Source organism: Myodes glareolus, chromosome 22 (genome assembly GCF_982192425.1).
Source record: "Myodes glareolus chromosome 22, mMyoGla1.1, whole genome shotgun sequence".
Lineage (NCBI taxonomy): Eukaryota > Metazoa > Chordata > Mammalia > Rodentia > Cricetidae > Myodes > Myodes glareolus.
In genome coordinates, this window is record NC_142047.1 from 27,687,856 (window position 1) to 27,706,175 (window position 18,320).

The window sequence follows — 18,320 nt, forward strand, 5'->3', positions numbered from 1 at the left end:
GATATGCAGGACCCACAGAAACGTGACTGTTGAACATTCCAAAAAATGGGATGGTCCTTTAGGATTCCTGCTTCACAGAAGAAACTGCCAGACATTCTGCAGGATACAGAAGAAAATGATTGGCAAACTGCCAAGAGAGGCAAAACAGCCTTTCAAATTTCTGCTTCATAGAAAAGTCTGTCAGATACTATTGTGTACTGTAGGCTAAAGATAGATGCCCTACTGTGACAGTCTAGTCATCAAGACCTCTCTGTCAATCCACAAGTTTTGGAAGTTGCTTTCAATGTACTTCCTGTTAACTTAGGCAATATTGTATCCTTCTGGAGCCTTTGAAGATTTGAAGACAGATATTTATATTTTCCTTGGTTATGATAAAACATAAATTAGATATAAATAGCTGTAACTGTAATTCTTGCTTGATAATTGTTTTTATATGTAGTGTTACTATGTTAAAGTTAAAACATTCTTTTTTATTTAGACAGAAAAATGGAAATTATATGAAATGTCCTTTTGTATATGTGTTACTTTTATTGGGTGATGAATAACACCATTTGGGCCAATGGCTTAGAAGAGTAAAACGAAGCAGGAAATCAGAACAGAGATATATTGAGAGAGTGGGCAGAGTAAAGGAAATACCATGTAACTAGCGAAGGAGAAAGATCCAGATGGAAACTTTTCTGTAAGCCACAGCCTTGTGGCAATACACAGATAATAGAAGTGGGTTAATTTAAGATATAAGAATAAATTAATAAGATCCCGACCTAATAGGCCAGTGTTGTAATTAATACAGTTTCAGTATGATTATTGGGTCTGAGAAGTCAGGAAACAAAAGAGCATTCTTCATCTACAGACAGAAGCGTTATTATTCTGTTTAAATTTTATCTAACTTTATAGAAGTAGTATAAAATTATAATACATAACATATTCACATATACATGGCATAATACAAGGGTTTCCTCATTTTAACATACATTCATTTATAGCAAACAATATTTGCGAATTTTTAATAGTTTATTTTCAAAATTATTTTATAACATAATAATTTTCTATTAAGTTATTTCCCCGGTAAAAACTCTGTGTTATACAAGTTATTTTGGCAAGCTGTATTTGTTGAGACAGCATCAATCTACTAACCAGAGCACAGTGGAAGCTAAAATGTCCCATGAGACAGGATCAAATGAGTTCATAAAATTTAAAAGAAGTTGAAGCAGTGCTTAGGATTTCATGCATCAGCTTAGAAAGGATTTATGACCTGATTGAGGAACACAGAACTTCTGCCCACTAGAAATCCAGTGAGTGTCTGTGGCAATTATTTAGGCTTCTCTGGGAAAGGAATGGTTTTATATCGATGTCTTTGCACTAACTCATTTGGAGGAATAGTATCTTTTCCAAATTGTAGTACTAATATTAGTGTTGTCATAATACATGTAGATCGCTAGAGAGTTCTGGGGTTGGTTTCTCACAAATCATATACATACCTCTCTCAGGCAAAAACTGTTTTGTGTTAAATCTTATATGTTTTCTTTGGAACTTTTTTCTTTTTTGCTTGGTATTAAATTCTGAAAAGCAAAGCTACTAAATATAAAACATAGACAAATGCATTATGCAGGTGATAAAATGTGGCACAATGAAGCAAAAAGAAATGTTCTTGAAAAAGAGACACTGACTATTATACACATGTAACTTTTAAAGATGCCAAGCCATCTCCTTATTTACTAAATTCAGACTATTTTCCTTGTTGAAAGGATCAAGATCCATATTTAGTTGGTATCATTGTATTCATACTTGGATGATAGTACATATTTCACTGTGCTATGACTTGTGAATAAATATGTGTGTGCACAATATCCAATGTATGAAGTAGTAGAGTTTGTTTTAAGATATGCCACTAGAAGTGATAAAAGTTAAAATTTCATGTCTCTGCAGCATACATTCAAGTGAAAGATGACTTTTAAAAATATATATTAAAAGGTAATAACACAAAATGTGAGAGTGTTGTGTGAGTTGTTGAAAAATAGCTATCTGGATAATAGGGTAGATAGATTTTGCTACAAGAGATCGCTGTTCTAATAATTAGTTGCTGTTTTACCTTTTATTTATACAGAATTTCTTGTCACTGGGAAATAGTTGAAGACAGAAGTAAATAAAATTATGGATCAAACTTAGACCTGATGAAGCTCGAGCTTTAGGGGTAAAGGAAGGCCATGAAAGTAGATTGAACACAACATATTTAAAGAAATATGAAATTCAAGTCTGTTAAAATAAAAGTGAGAAAGATAGAGTCAGAGGTCAAAGTAAAGGTTCATGCAGGGCCTTCTAATTGAATGAAAGGTCAAAATGCTTAACTCTAAGGATATAAAGATGAAAAGTGAGGTGATGGGGCCAAAAAGAAGAGACTGTGCTGTGATTTGGGGTTTGGATGTGGTAGTGTGATTGTTACTGTTTTGGAGATGATGGGTTCCAAGATGCTTGAGAGAAAGAAACCATAGTGAAAGCGTAGTGAATAGCAGCTAAAGGAGGCTCGTGACAAAGTGTTGATGAGAAACGGGGGAGACTGGTTAGGTTCTTACATTCTCCCAGGTATATGCAACAATTTTATGACCACCAGATGTTCACTGGGATCATAAAATAATAAAGATGAAGTTAAAAACTTTACTCAGGACAACTTCAGATTGGAATATATGTTTACTAAAAGAGGGAAGGTGGGTACTAAAATTATATTTTGAAACGAGGAACTAATACTTTGCTGGTAAATTTTAGGCAGAAACAGCTGGTGAAGTAGTTAAATGAGATGTGCTATAGTAACCATCTAGTAATAATGTCCCTCAACTGTTATCACCATCTTCATTCGTATTATTTCACCAACGCATGACTTGTTCTTTCTCTGAAAACTTGACCATGGTAGATGATGGTTCTCGTGTGCTCTTGGATTCATTTGCCAGTATTTTATTTAGTAATTTTCATCAATGTTCATGAGTGAGATTGGTCTGTAATTCTCTTTCATATGGTTTGAAAGCAACATTTTGATCTTGCTTGTTATCTAGGTGGTAACTGCAGACAGGAACTTTCCTCTTCCCAGAACTGTCCTAGTGTGGTCACCCAGCATGCATTTCCTGCCTGTCTACTGGTCAGTCAATGATTCATTAAACCAATATGAGTGACAACTCTTACAGGGTACAAGAGCATTATGCCAAAGCACTTTCCTTTATTGTTTTTTCAAAACTGTGAATATAATCTCCTTTGTTAAGGTTTTTTTTTCTGACCATTATCCATAATAATTTCTAGCCAACACTCTAAACAAAGACAAAGAACTATAATCCACTTTTTGGGAATATGAACATAGTTTTCTAAGTAACTTTCTGCTGGTTAGGGGTGTTGATAATCTTATGGGGACCCAAAGAAAATTTAGAATTATGTTCAAATCCTGACTTGAATATTCTGTGAGATTGTATCATCTCAGCCAGCAGTCTTTAGGCTGTTCTGGATGTGGAACTCAGAGGAAACTACAAAGAGGTTCTCGGAAACATTGGGTCATCTGGACCATCTGCTCCTATTGAAGATTTCTTACAGATCTTCCTCAATCAAACCTGAATTTTCTTAACGCAGAATAAATCCACAACTTCTCATCCACTGTGGAAACAAACACACAACCTCTTGTCCAAAGTAACATATTTTTTGACTTAAATTTTGAATTCAAAGCACTTTCAAAACATATAGGTTGGATTAATCTAGTACCATTTATTATCAAATGTCTTTTAGCAGGCGTTACTCCTTTCTCAGCAATCAAGCTGTTAAAAGACAGCACAATTACATACAGTATCCAGATTTTCTGAAGTGTTCAAAGATGACATGTCTATCTAAAATATATCTTTTTTGACCTTGAAAAAATACTTAATGTGACTAGAAATTCAATTATGCTAAGCGATTAACTACTATATCTCCTTATTATCCTAAACAGTTGGTAGTAATAATTTTCAAAGACTAGAAATGTACATTACATTGCTAAATGATCTATATTGGTATAATACTTTGAACAAGAAGAGAAATGCATGTACAGTATGATCTACCAAAATTAATCTCAATATACATAATTTGCATACACTATGCAAAAGGTTAACTCAATGTAAAACATTCAAAACTAGTAGTTGCTTTTTAAAAGTAGATTCAATAATCTACCCTTTTATCATTTCATATATATAATATTCATAAACCATTGAATAACCAAAGACCACCCACTACCCCACCTCTTGGGAATGAATTAAACATTAAAATAAAGTGACTGACAAACTGGCAATACAGGCAAAACTGTTTTTTCAAATTCCCTGCTGCATGGAAAAGTTTGCTGTCCAGGAAGCCAACTGTTTCTGTCATTACGCACATTTTTTTGGAAGACACTTGTTTGTGCTTTCTGATTACTCAGTTAAAATTATTTCCTTCTTGAATCTCTGAAGAATTTGAAGACTAGATAGTTATAGTTTTCCTTTTTACCTGATGCAGAAAGCAAGTTATGACAAAAAAAGTAGGTAAAGACAGACACCTACTCAGAGTAAAGGGTTGGGAAAAGGTTTTCCAAGCAAATGGACCTAAGAAACAAGCGGGTGTGGCCATTCTAATATCTAACAAAATTGACTTCAAACTAAAATCAATCAAAAGAGATGGAGATGGACATTTCATATTCATAACAGGAACAACTCATCAGGAAGAAGTCTCAATCCTGAATATCTATGCCCCTAATATAAAGGCACCCACTTATGTAAAAGAAACTCTTCTAGAACTCAAGGCAGTCATCAAACCACACACGCTAATAGTAGGAGACTTCAACACTCCTCTCTCACCAATGGACAGGTCAATCAGACAGAAACCAAACAGAGAATTAAGAGATTTATTGGAGGTATTGAATCAAATGGACTTAACAGACATCTATAGAACACTCCACCCAAATAGGAAAGAATATACCTTCTTCTCTGTAGTTCATGGATCCTTCTCGAAGATTGACCACATACTTGGTAACAAAGCAAACTTCCACAGATACAAAAAAATATTAGTAACCACCTGTGTCTTGTCAGATCACCATGGATTAAAATTAGAATTCAACAACAATGCTACCCCCAGGAAGTCAACAAACTCATGGAAGTTGAACAGTCAACTACTAAATCACCCCTGGGTCAAGGACGAAATTAAGAAAGAAATTAAAGACTTCCTTGAATTTAATGAAAACAAAGACACAACATACTCAAACCTATGGGACACTATGAAAGCAGTGCTAAGAGGAAAGTTCATAGCAATAGGTGCCCAAATAAAGAAAACGGAGAAAGCACACATTGGAGACTTAACAGCACACTTGAAAGCTCTAGAAAAAAAAGAAGCTGATTCACCCAGGAGGAGTAGAAGACTGGAAATAATCAAACTGAGGGTTGAAATCAACAAAATAGAAACAGAGAAAACAATCCAAAGAATCAATGAATCAAAAAGCTGGTTCTTGGAGAAAATCAACAAGATTGACAAACCCCTATCCAAACTAATTAAACGGCAGAGAGAGCACATGCAAATTAATAGGATCAGAAATGAAAAGGGGGACATAACCACAGACACAGAGGAAATTCAGAGAATCATTAGATCTTACTACGATAGTTTATATGCCACAAAGTTGGAAAATGTAAAAGAAATGGACATTTTTTTAGATAAGTACAATATACCAAAGTTGAACCAAGAACAGGTGAACAATCTAAATAGACCTGTTAGTCGCGAAGAATTAGAAGCTGTTATCAAAAATCTCCCTACCAAAAAAAGCCCAGGACCAGATGGTTTCAATGCAGAATTCTACCAGAACTTCCAGGAAGAGCTAATACCTATACTCCTTAACGTATTCCACAATATAGAAACAGAAGAGTCATTGCCTAACTCCTTTTATGAAGCTACAGTTACCCTAATACCAAAACCACACAAAGACACAACCAAGAAAGAGAATTACAGGCCAATCTCACTCATGAACATCGACGCGAAAATTCTCAATAAAATACTGGCAAACCGAATCCAAGAGCACATTAGAAAAATTATCCATTATGATCAAGTCGGCTTCATTCCAGAGATGCAGGGCTGGTTCAACATACGCAAATCTATCAATGTAATCCATCATATAAATAAACTGAAAGAAAAAAACCATATGATCATCTCACTAGATGCTGAAAAAGCGTTTGACAAAATTCAACATCCATTTATGATAAAGGTGTTGGAGAGACTGGGGATACAAGGATCATACCTAAATATAATAAAAGCAATATACAGCAAGCCGACAGCTAACATCAAACTGAATGGAGAGAAACTCAAAGCCTTTCCACTAAAATCAGGAACGTGACAAGGCTGTCCACTCTCTCCATACCTCTACAATATAGTGCTTGAAGTTCTAGCAATAGCAATAAGACAACATAAGGAGATCAAGGGGATTCGTATTGGAAAGGATGAAGTCAAACTTTCGTTATTTGCTGACGATATGATAGTTTACATAAGTGACCCCAAAAACTCTACCAAAGAACTCCTACAGCTGATAAACACCTTTAGTGACGTGGCAGGATACAAGATCAACTCCGAAAAATCAGTGGCCCTCCTATACACAAAGGATAAAGAAGCAGAGAGGGAAATCAGAGAAACATCACCTTTCATGATAGCCACAAATAGCATAAAATATCTTGGGGTTACTCTCACCAAGGAAGTGAAAGACCTATTTGACAAAAACTTTAAGTCTTTGAAGAAAGAAATTTAGGAGGATACCAGAAAATGGAAAGACCTCCCCTGCTCTTGGATTGGGAGAATCAACATAGTAAAAATGGCAATTCTACCAAAAGCAATCTATAGATTCAATGCAATCCCCATCAAAATCCCATCAAACTTCTTCACAGACCTTGAGAGAACAATAATCAAGTTTATATGGCAAAACAAAAAACGCAGGATAGCTAAAACAATCTTATACAATAAAAGAACTTCTGGAGGCATTACCATCCCTGACTTCAAACTCTATTATAGAGCTACAGTATTGAAAACAGCTTGGTATTGGCATAAGAACAGAGAAGTCGACCTATGGAATCGAATAGAAGACCCAGATATTAACCCACAAACTTATGAACACCTAATTTTCGACAAGGGAGCTAAAGGCATACAATGGAAGAGGGAAAGCATCTTTAACAAATGGTGCTGGCATAACTGGATGTCAACCTGTAAAAAAATGAAAGTAGATCCATATCTATCACCATGCACAAAAATCAAGTCCAAATGGATTAAAGACATCAACATTAATCCGTCCACTTTGAACCTGATAGAAGAGAAAGTGGGAAGTAGTCTACAAGATATAGGCACAGGAGGCCTCTTCCTAAGTAGGACCTCAGCAGCACAGACAATAAGAGAAACAATGAATAAATGGGATCTACTGAAACTGAGAAGCTTCTGTAAAGCAAAGGACACTGTCAGTAGGACAAAAAGGCTGCCTTCTGACTGGGAGAAGATCTTCACCAACCCCTCATCAGACAAAGGTCTGATCTCCAAAATATACAAAGAACTCAAGAAACTAGGCACTAAAACTCTAATTAACCCAATTAAAAAATGGGGTACTGAACTTAACAGAGAATTCACAACAGATGAACATCGAATGGCCAGAAGACACTTAAGGTCATGCTCAACCTCCTTAGCGATCAGGGAAATGCAAATCAAAACCACTTTGAGATACCATCTTACACCTGTCAGAATAGCTAAAGTCAAAAACACCAACGATAGCCTATGCTGGAGAGGATGTGGGGTGAGGGGAACACTCATCCATTGTTGGTGGGAATGCAAACTCGTGCAGCCACTGTGGAAATCAGTGTGGTGGTTTCTCAGGAAACTGGGAGTCAACCTCCCTCAGGACCCAGCAATTCCACTCTTGGGAATATACCCTAAAGATTCCCTAACATACTACAAAAGCATTTGTTCTACTATGTTCATAGCAGCACTATTTGTAATAGCCAGAACCTGGAAACAGCCTAGGTGCCCCTCAATAGAAGAATGGTTAAAAAAGGTGTGGAACATATACACATTAGAGTTTTACTCAGCGGTAAAAAACAATGACATCTTGAATTTTGCATGCAAATGGATGGACATAGAAAACGCTTTACTGAGTGAGGTAAGCCAGACCCAAAAAGAGTAACACGGTATGTATTCACTCATAAGTGGATTCTAACCGTAATTAAAGGTCTTTGAGCCTATTATTCGTGATCCTAGAGAAGCTAAATAAGAAGATGAACCTGATGAAGATTATTTAGCTATCCACCAGGAGGTAGGAAATAGACAAGAGTCCCAGGTAACCTCGGGTGCATGGGGGGGGGGGGGGGTGGGACGGTTGATGGAAGGGGAGAGGGTTAGAGAGAAGGGAGTAGGGGAAGAATGGGGAAAGCTCGGTGGCCTGGGATGGGGGGGGAGGGAGGAAGGATGAATATGGGATCAGGGAAGAATATATTTCAACTAAGGGAGTCATTTTATGGTTTACAGGAGACTTGATTATATATGGGATCCCAGGTTCAAGGAGAGATCCCCAGATTGTTCTCTGGACAGAGGAGAGGGTGCCTGAATCGGCCTTGGCCCATAACCATACTGATGTATATTTTGCTTATCACCATAGATCCTTCATCTGGCGAAGGACGGCGATACAGACGGAGACCCACATTGGAGCACCGGACTGAGCCCCCCGAGGTCCAAATGAGGAACAGAAGGAGGAAGAACATGAAAAACGAAATCAGTACTGCGAGGGATGCTATCACCTACTGATACAAGGGAATGGATCTAATGAGAGTTTACCAAGGCCAGTTGGACTGGGACTGAACGAGGAAGTGATCTAACCAGATTCTCGGAATTTTACCGGATTCTCTGAATGTGGCTGGCCTGAAGTCTTTCTGAAAAGCCATTGACTATGATACTGGGACCTGTTTCCTCTGCATATACTGGATTTTGGGGATCCAGTCTGTTTGGACACTCACCTTCCTGGACCTGGAGGGAGGGGGGAGGAACTTGAACTTCCCACAGGGCAGGAAACCCTGACTGCCCTAAGGGACGAAGAGGGTGGAGGAGAGGGAGTGGGGGGAGTGGGAGGGTGTTGGGAAGAGGGGCGGAAATGGAAACTTTTATAATTTAATAAAATTTACTTTAAAAAAAAAAGACTTTGGAGTCACAAAGATAGGATAAATATGGAGTAATTTCTCTGAGTTTGTCAAATGCAAATAGACTAGACATTATTGGTTTATTTATTGCCTGAATAGATGGTATATAGTTTTTGTACTTATTGTATATAGTTTTTCATATAGTAGTTATAATCCTTTATTTATTTCAGAAAAAAAGAGAAATGTAGTGGCATTTCACTTGTATTTTAATAAATAAGCTTGCCTGAAGTTCAGGGAATAAAACAGACAAGTGGCCAGCTTTACAGACCAGGCTGAAATAAAACATATATTTAATCCCAGTAGCCACACTAGTTGTCATAGAAACCAGGTGGTGTACACCTTTAATCCCACTTCTAGGAGAATTATAATATGAAACAAATAGCTCTCACCCTCAGTCTCTTTCTGAGATTTCTGGAGGTAGGATTGCAATTTGCAGACTAAGGTCGAGGTAAGAGCCAGTGGCTGTCTTCTTTGATTTTCAAGTCTTCAGGTTTAACTCCCTGCCACAAAAAAGTGATTATTTTGGTCTGGTTGTAGGGAAAAGAAAGCACAATCATCTTGTACAAATTGTGCCTAAATATTTGGCAAGAATTTCCACATTAATCCTTAGAAAGCTTTTTAAAAAGATTCTGGACAGACAAAAGAGGAAAGTGAAGCGGGGCTTCTTGGTAGCAGCATTATCTCTACTTTGTTTACTAGATGTGAGTAGAGGTGGAACTTCTTCAAGAGAGACTTCCTGAATCGTCATTAGCAGCAAAACCCATGCAGTCTTTTCAGAGGCCCTGCACCAAACACTTAAATGGTGTTCATGAACAGCCAAATGGCATGCTTCTTGGTAGTGTTATGGGCCTAGAATCTCCACAGAGTTGTGGTAATAAATGTGGCTCCCATCAATATCTCTACCATAAAACTATACTCTCAGGAAGCCAAGGAGTGGGACAAATCGAGCAGCCAAAGTTGCAACTTTAATTCTAAACACATCATTTACCAAATTAAAGTCACATGTGGTCAGAAAAAAATAAAGATATACCAAATATATATATATATATATATATATATATATATATATATATATATATATATAGTGTGTGTGTGTGTGTGTGTGTGTGTGTAGACAGATGCAGGAGGAAAACAAAACATCTAAACACTTCATAGTGTGCTTAAAAATATGCATGGGCTTGAGAGAGAAAAGAAAAAGGATAACTCTTAAAAAGGTAATATAGTCAGGTGTGGTGGTGCATGCCTTTAATTCCAGCACTTGGGAGGCAGAGGCAGGTGGATCTCTGAGTTAGAGTTTAAGACACGGTGGTACATGTCTTTAATTCCAGGATTTGGGAAGCAGAGTCAGGCAGATCTCTGTGATTTCAGACAAACCTGGTCTACAGATTGAGATCCAAGATAGTAAACGATACACAGAGAAATCCTCTCACAAAAAAACAAAAATTTATAAATAAAAGAAAAGTTTTTTTAAAAAGCAACTTAAGGACAGAAAATACACAAAGTTTGGATTGTGTTTGTTATTGTGCTTTCTTTGAATTTTGTGACAGTGAACGATCTAAGTATAGAGAAATATTCCATAGTATGGGTTGCTAAGCTAAATCAACATATATATTTTCAAGGTATCTAGACTTCAAAATTTGAGTCTAAGGATATGTTGCTTTGGAAAAGAGGTTCTTTTGTTTCCACAGAATATGAGAACATGTGGATTCCTACCAAGCTAATGTGGTTTGATGGAACAAGAACCCCAGAAGGTCTCCATATACCCTAAAATTTCTTTGCACAACAAAAAAACAAGATAAAATTTGGAGGAAACTATGCAGAAATTCCCAAAATGATTGTTATAAATGTTTGTTTTTATTTAAGAGAATTGATTATAAGTGGTTAATGGTCACAGTAAATCTCTTTCTAAGAAAAGGGGATATGATGTAGAAATGAACACATTGGTATGGACTTTGGCTATTGACACAAATTTAAGGTTATTTTGTTTTATGTATATTTATGCTCTTGTTTCATGTATGAATGCTTATGAATCTCATTTATAAATGTAATGTATAATTTAAAATTATGGATTAATAGATAGTCATCTATAATAGTCAAGTTTGTAGTTATGCTAAGTTTTCTAGATATACAGTGACACATTTATTCAGATAATCTTCAACACTTCCAGGACTATGCTATGGAATATAGCATTTAAAATGTTTTTAGAACTTAGACTTTTATCAACAGTCAGACATGTCTGCTTCTGGCAGCACCAATTGCTTCAGAGATGTTGATGGGCATTTATGAAGCTTGTTATGAAATTTAACTTCAATGTGACAAAACTATACATTTGGGCTAAAAACCGCTCTTTTCTGGACAGCAGATGATGTGGGATGTCTTTTTGTATATGTATTGTTTTTATTGGTTGATGAATAAAGCTGTTTCTGCCAAGGGCTTGGCAGAGTAAAGTCAGGTGAGAAATCCAAGTGGAGGTATAAAGAGAAAGAAGGCAGCATCAAGGAGATGCTATGTAGCCACCAAAGGAGAAAGATGCCTACTGGTAGTTCACAGCCATGTAGTGAAATATAAAATAATATAAATGGGTTAATTTAAGATATAAGAGCTAACTAAAAATACATCCGAGTCATTGGCAAAGCAGTGTACTAATTGATACAGTTTCTGTGTGACTACTAGGGTCTGGGTTTCTGGGAAATGAATGAGCTGTCTCCTCCTACAAGGGCAGAATAAAAAAAAAAGGGAATTTTAAGCAGAGAAAAAGGAGGAAAGAAAATGGATTGAGGTAGATGCCGTGTAGCTACTGAAGGAAAAGGATGCTAGAAAATTATGAGCAAGCCACAGCCTTATAGAAAGGCATAAATTAATAGAAATTGGTTTATTTCACATGTGAGAGCTAGTTAGTAATATGTCTGAGTCATTGTCCAAACAGTCTTCTATTAATATAGTTTCTGTGTGATTATTCGGGTCTGGGTGTCTGGGAAACGAAAGCACAGTCTCTTTTTCCATATTTTCATATTGAAAAAGAGTGATTATCATTTTCTCTTGTAAATTTTGCTTTGATGTATCTATAACAGGGTAGAAATATCCAGATAATCAGGATTCAAGGTAAAATAGGAATGTCTTAAATAATAGCATAAAATTCAAAATTATCAGTATGTCATGAGTGCAGTCATTTTAAAGAAACATTGTAGACATCTCTACACTGAGGATGTTTTCCTATAATACATTAAAATTCACAATTTTCTTTTGTTATTGCTTGCTAAACTATGAAGTGTCTTGAGAAAAATTAGAATGCTAGATAATAAATAAAAATCTGAAGATCACCCTTTGCTGACATTGGATCAGATGGAATCAGAATAGATTCTAAGAGGAATACTTAGAAAACAGAAGCAACTATTATGTAAATCAAAACTTGAAATGGTTTTATTCTCATGCACAGCTCATTCAAATTAGTTTCATTTTAAAGATTATGAGCAAATGACTCCTCCTAGAGTTTTGCACCACTTGTATCTCTATGACAGCGACATTTCCTTACAATAGTCCAGAATTCTGTCCATCATAATATGCCAGGAGGATGAGCTTATAAGGGCTTTAAGGTTGATCAACATAGACAGTTGCTGATGATTAGAAGTGGTATTGTGACATTTTCAAAAGAAACAAATTTGAGCTTCAAAATTATGCAAAATTTATTTTGCATGAATTTATGGACAATTTGGCTGGAGGGTTTGAAAATAACTTACAAAGAGGGAGAATAATTTCCATGAGAAGAGGTGATCTGAGATTAGAGTACTGAGTGATTAGTCTCCAGCATAAGGCTCAGTGCCAAGACACTCAACAGAGGCCAATATAGCAGTCCAGTCTTAGAGGGTCCACTTTTTTCCACAATAACTGCAGCCATTACCAAATAAGAAACATGTCAAAGGGTTAAAAGGAGGGAGCAGGAAACCAGACTGTGAGATGTGTATGCAAAGAAGGAATTTAACATAGTCATGGAAGAATTAACTATCATGAATTTATTTCTTATCCCTCCCGTACATATGTTCGTAATAATACCTTGAGTGAGATTAATTTTTACACCTCTGCTGAGATTTGCTAATCCTATACTGCTTTGGTCTGTTAAAGCTAAGTTTCTTAGTAAATGGTTTTGGGCTCACTTGCTAAATGCAAACCGTGTGCATTAGGTCCAGTGTAAATATTTCAGGTATCTTTAGAGCACCTGTCAAAAGAATGAAGGGGATTTATGTGTGTGTGTGAGAGAGAGAAAGGGAAGGTGAGAGTCAGAGGTGATCTCTCCATCTAATGCTCCCATGCAATCACTGCATTTACCCAGTATTTCCTACTATGAGACAAAAATGTATCCATATTGATCTCTGACATCTCTTGAGCATGCTTAGGGAAAATGATATCTATTCACAGAGGACTTACCCATCAGTGCAGAGCTCAGATGGTTTGTTTCAGATGAAAAATGAGTATGAAGTCAAATTATATTGAGCTCCGGAGCAATTTGTTTGCTTTATCTTCTGTTCTTTCCCAGAACTGCTGAATAATTTTATTTAAAACTCTATTACCTCTCATATTCATATAAAACCAATGGCAACTTATAATATAAAGTAGTTACATGTAGTATAAACAATCTTTATCTACTGTCTGTTTTTCCCAAGAAATTATACAAAAGTTATATTATTTATGCCCCCCTCCTCATCAAGTGCATGCCATAATATGGTTCTGAGCACAAGGTGTGGTAAACATCAATGCGTGTTTAATACATACCTGAAATTTTTATTTCTTGTATTGAGAAGACAAATATAACTGTACTAATTATATTGGATTGATTGAGTCCAACTACATTTAGCCTGTTTTGTGAATCAATTCAAAATCTCTCTGGAAGGATACCAAATATAGAATTTAAATAAAAGTAAATCATTATGCTTTATGGAACTATGTAACCACAGGAAACTAAATGTTGTGTATTTGAGCATTTCTTCAAGCTCCATGACAAATAATCTGGGATGCCTATTTGCACTCAGTATTCTCTTATAAAGTGGTATGAGCAGCGTGTCAATCAAAAAATTATTACTAATGAAAACTATGACAACTGACTATTTGACTTCTATTAAACTTGTGCACTTATGGAAAAAATGGAAAAAAAAAACTTGACTGTGATAGAAAACCCCAATAAACCCAGTATCGCAAAGGTTGAAGTAAGTGGCATATGAGTTCAGGGCTACCTTGAACTATGTAGTGGGTTTTCAGACAGTGTTTTATAGGGATACCTGATCTAAAAAAAAAAAAAAGAAAAAGAAAAAAAAAGTAAAACTATAGAAACTTGTTATTATAATATGAGCAAAGACTAGAATTAACATCAATTTATATTATACTGTGCTCAAACTTTCACTAGTTAATTCATCAAAATGCAGATATGTTTTCAAAACACAGACTATTTTTTAAAATCACATTAAGTTTGCAAAGACATTTAATCCATATGCTTCTTACTGTAACTCATCATTTTGTAGGCGAGAACAGGTCTAAGTTCAGGACTATTTTTTGACTAAGACTCTTTGAGTGTTTTTAATTAACATTTAAAACTTTTTTTCTAAGGCAGGAAGTTATGTTTGACAAAGTTAAGGCCAAACACCAAAAGGTTAGTGTTTTGTCTAGAACTCAGCATACATGAATTTTAAATGAATTTTAAACTTGCCTAAAATAAGCTGTCTCACCCTTTGAGAAAATTGATGGAGAATAAGAATGTTTGGCTTATGAGTATTTAATAATAGCTAGTATTCAAGGAAATGTGGATGGAAGAAAATTATTTCTTATACAAAACAGATTCTACATGCAAACAACTAGACCATGCAGACCTCAATAACCTTGTTTAGTGTCGCTAAAGGATCTCTTAGGATCTTAGACCATGATTTCTATTAATAGGATTTATTTTAATTAAAACCTACATGAGAAGATGCTTGGCTGAAAAAAAGTGTGGTAATAGCAAATTAGAAAAAGACAGACAGAAGGAGGGGGTATAAAGATACAGACTTCTTTTGTCATATTCAATGTAGGAGAAAAGAGTTGGGCTTTCAGAAGAATGGTGTCCTAAAAGGTGGGAAATATTCAGATACAAGAGTAGTTCAGGACTGTCCATTGGAAGGGGTAAAGAGTAAATGTTGGGAGGACATGAGGAGAAGGTATACAGTGGAAGAAATAAGAAAACAAGAGAGAACGAAGGATTTCTAGAATTTGAGAACTAAAAATAAAACAGTTTTTGTTACAGACTGGCTCCAAGAAGTTTCCTGGTAGTGAGGCTCTTGGGCTATCCTTGTTTCATTTGGTTGGGGGAAAAATAAAGCCTGACAAATGCAATTTATGGGAGAAAAGGTTTTAGTCAGTCTATAAATCCAAATAAGAGTCCATCACTGTGGGAAGTCAAGGCAGGCACATCAAGCAGTGAGTCATATCACATCCACAGTAAAGAGCAGAGAGAAATGAATGCCTAGATCCTCATTTGCTTCTTTTGTATGCTTGGTTATGTTTGGATTGATTCTCCCATTCTTGCGCATTTACATTTCAGGAATCCATGTCTAAAGAATGTTGCTACACATTGTTTGGCAAATCTTCCAATAACAATTAATTTAAACACGGCAATCTCCACAGACATGCCAACAGGCCAACCAACCAAACGGAGATAATACCAATTTGAAACTCCTTTCCCAGGTGACTCTAGGTTTCTCAAGCTGACATGGCTATAGTTATAATAGGTGATGGCTTTCTCCAGGAGTCAGTGCTGTCCTGCGGACTAAGCACACATTGCAGAATGGTTGGTGTATAAATGCTGAGGCTGGGTCATGAGGAACTAGACCCCTTCTGACCTGGCCTCTTGCATTACCCTTTGTAAGAAATCCACCATGCTGTGCGGATTAAAAATCAGCTCCAGGCAGAGAAGAACTGAAGCCCAGCATGATGCTAGTATAGGCCTCTTTGCACTTTAAACCCCTTAGCTATTTAACCTCCTCAGAATCTCTAGTCTCAGTTGTGGCTTCACCAGCATGTGACCCTAGGGTTATGACAGCTCTCAAGCAAAACCAGCCAGCCAAGTCCTCATGCCTGACTAAAGATGCATTGTTAATCACTAGGCATTGCTATCATTTTCAAATATAAGTATTATATCTCCTTCTGCTTCATGCTTGTGGTTTAAGGTGAGAACTTTGAGCTGCCAGTTTCTGCTGGCATGACTACACTTGTTTTCCTGCTTCCTCCATGACAGACTTCTATGGACTCTGATTCCTCTAAAGCTACATGCCAAAATAAACTATTCTTAGTTCATTTGAGCATAGTGTCTTTTAGCAGGAACAGAATTACAACTAATATCTGTAAATATGTTTATGTGTGTTTGTATACATATAGGTATGTTTGTGCCATGACATGCATGTAGAGGTCACAGGACAACTTGTATATTTGATACTTTCTGTCCACCACATGGGTCTTGTTGATTGAATTCAGGTTCTCAGAATTTGTGGCAGGTACCCTTACCTTATGGCTAGAGAATTTATATTCTAATAAGAGCAATTTTTTATTTAACACTACATATGAAAGATTAACAAATTTGTAGAGAAGTAATGAAGACACTCTCTTAAAAATACTGAAATATCTAAGGAAGGATTGTAAATGTAAGAAAATTGGTGACAACTTAGGAAGAAAGTTTTCATAAAAGAAAAAAAAAGATAAAAGAAAGTGTTCCTTAAATTCATGATGAGGAGCTTCCACTCACATTGGGATGAGAAGGCTGAAGACTGAACCATTCACACGTGTCAGAAATGATGACTGAAATGTGTTAAACACCCCCCCCCACACCCACACACACCAGGAGGGGAAATACATAGCATGTGTAGAGGAAATAAGAAATAACAGAGGCTGTAATGACATTTGTGCATAAAGAAGGTAATGGGGAAAGCCTGAACTGGGGTTCGTTGGATGACATAGGCCACCCCTGTAGTAAGATCATTTTATGTGAATATAAGTAGTATAATTACGAACCAATTCAATTACTGACATTCGACAAATATGGTTTTCCTTTTTTCTTAGAACAAACTAATTCTAAAGGGCTCGAGTAATTCTGAACCTAGCTCATGGGCTGGTGCTTAATTATTGTGAACTTAAAATGGTGATCTATTTACTATTTGAAAACACATTTGTTCATGGCAGAATTCTGAAACAAATAAGTTATATAAATATATGAAACAAGAGCCTGGTACAGGAATTGGTTACTGCTACTTCAAAAGAATTTGCCATCTTCAAAGCTAAGCATCTATGGGTTTGTTTGTGCATGGCATGATGTGATGGGAAGACGGCAGAAACATTCTGAGGAGTGTCATGTGTCTGAGGGCTGAAACATCTTCAGATCTTCAGGACGAAGATCTCCTGAGTCATAGTTTATACATCATTTGCTATAGTTAAGAAAATGTGTGTTTTTTTTAATCTAGGTTTCAGCTCAGTATTCCAAAGACATCATTGTTAACTTACACATGTTTTTATTTTGTCCTCACATAAAGAGCCTCAAATTGTCCTGAATCATGCATGTAGAGACATGATTTGACAAAATGTAATGTTGCAGGTAGCAGTCATAAAAAGAACATATTCATTTTAGATTTCCTATTTACTAAAATTCAAATACCTCTATTAGTTTAATAGTGAATATTCAGCTTGAATTTTATAATTATTTTTGAAAAGTGTTGAGTGTCAACTCAAATTCAGTAATTTGCATTTTTAAATGTGTTTCTCATCAGGGTAAAGTAGTGTCTGTCACCTGGCAGGTAATAATTTCCTACCCTAGTTCTCAGTTATGGTGAATCTCTCCCTCTTCAAAGAATATATTAAATCAGGGAACACAACATTTTATGCTAATGCAATCTTTGTAAAGGCTGAAATAAAATTCCAAGTACTGATAATTATGAAAACTAGATAAGAGGATTCTGGAAATGTTGGTTTCTCTTAATCATGTGGATGTTATACTCTAAGAAGAGAAATGGTTATACATGTTGATTTCTAAAAGGAGTTTATTCGAGCATTATTTCTTCCAGGAAATACATTTCTCAAGCAGGTCATTGGATTCATTCAATGAAGAATTTATGTGCAAATTATTTTCTAGTGGGA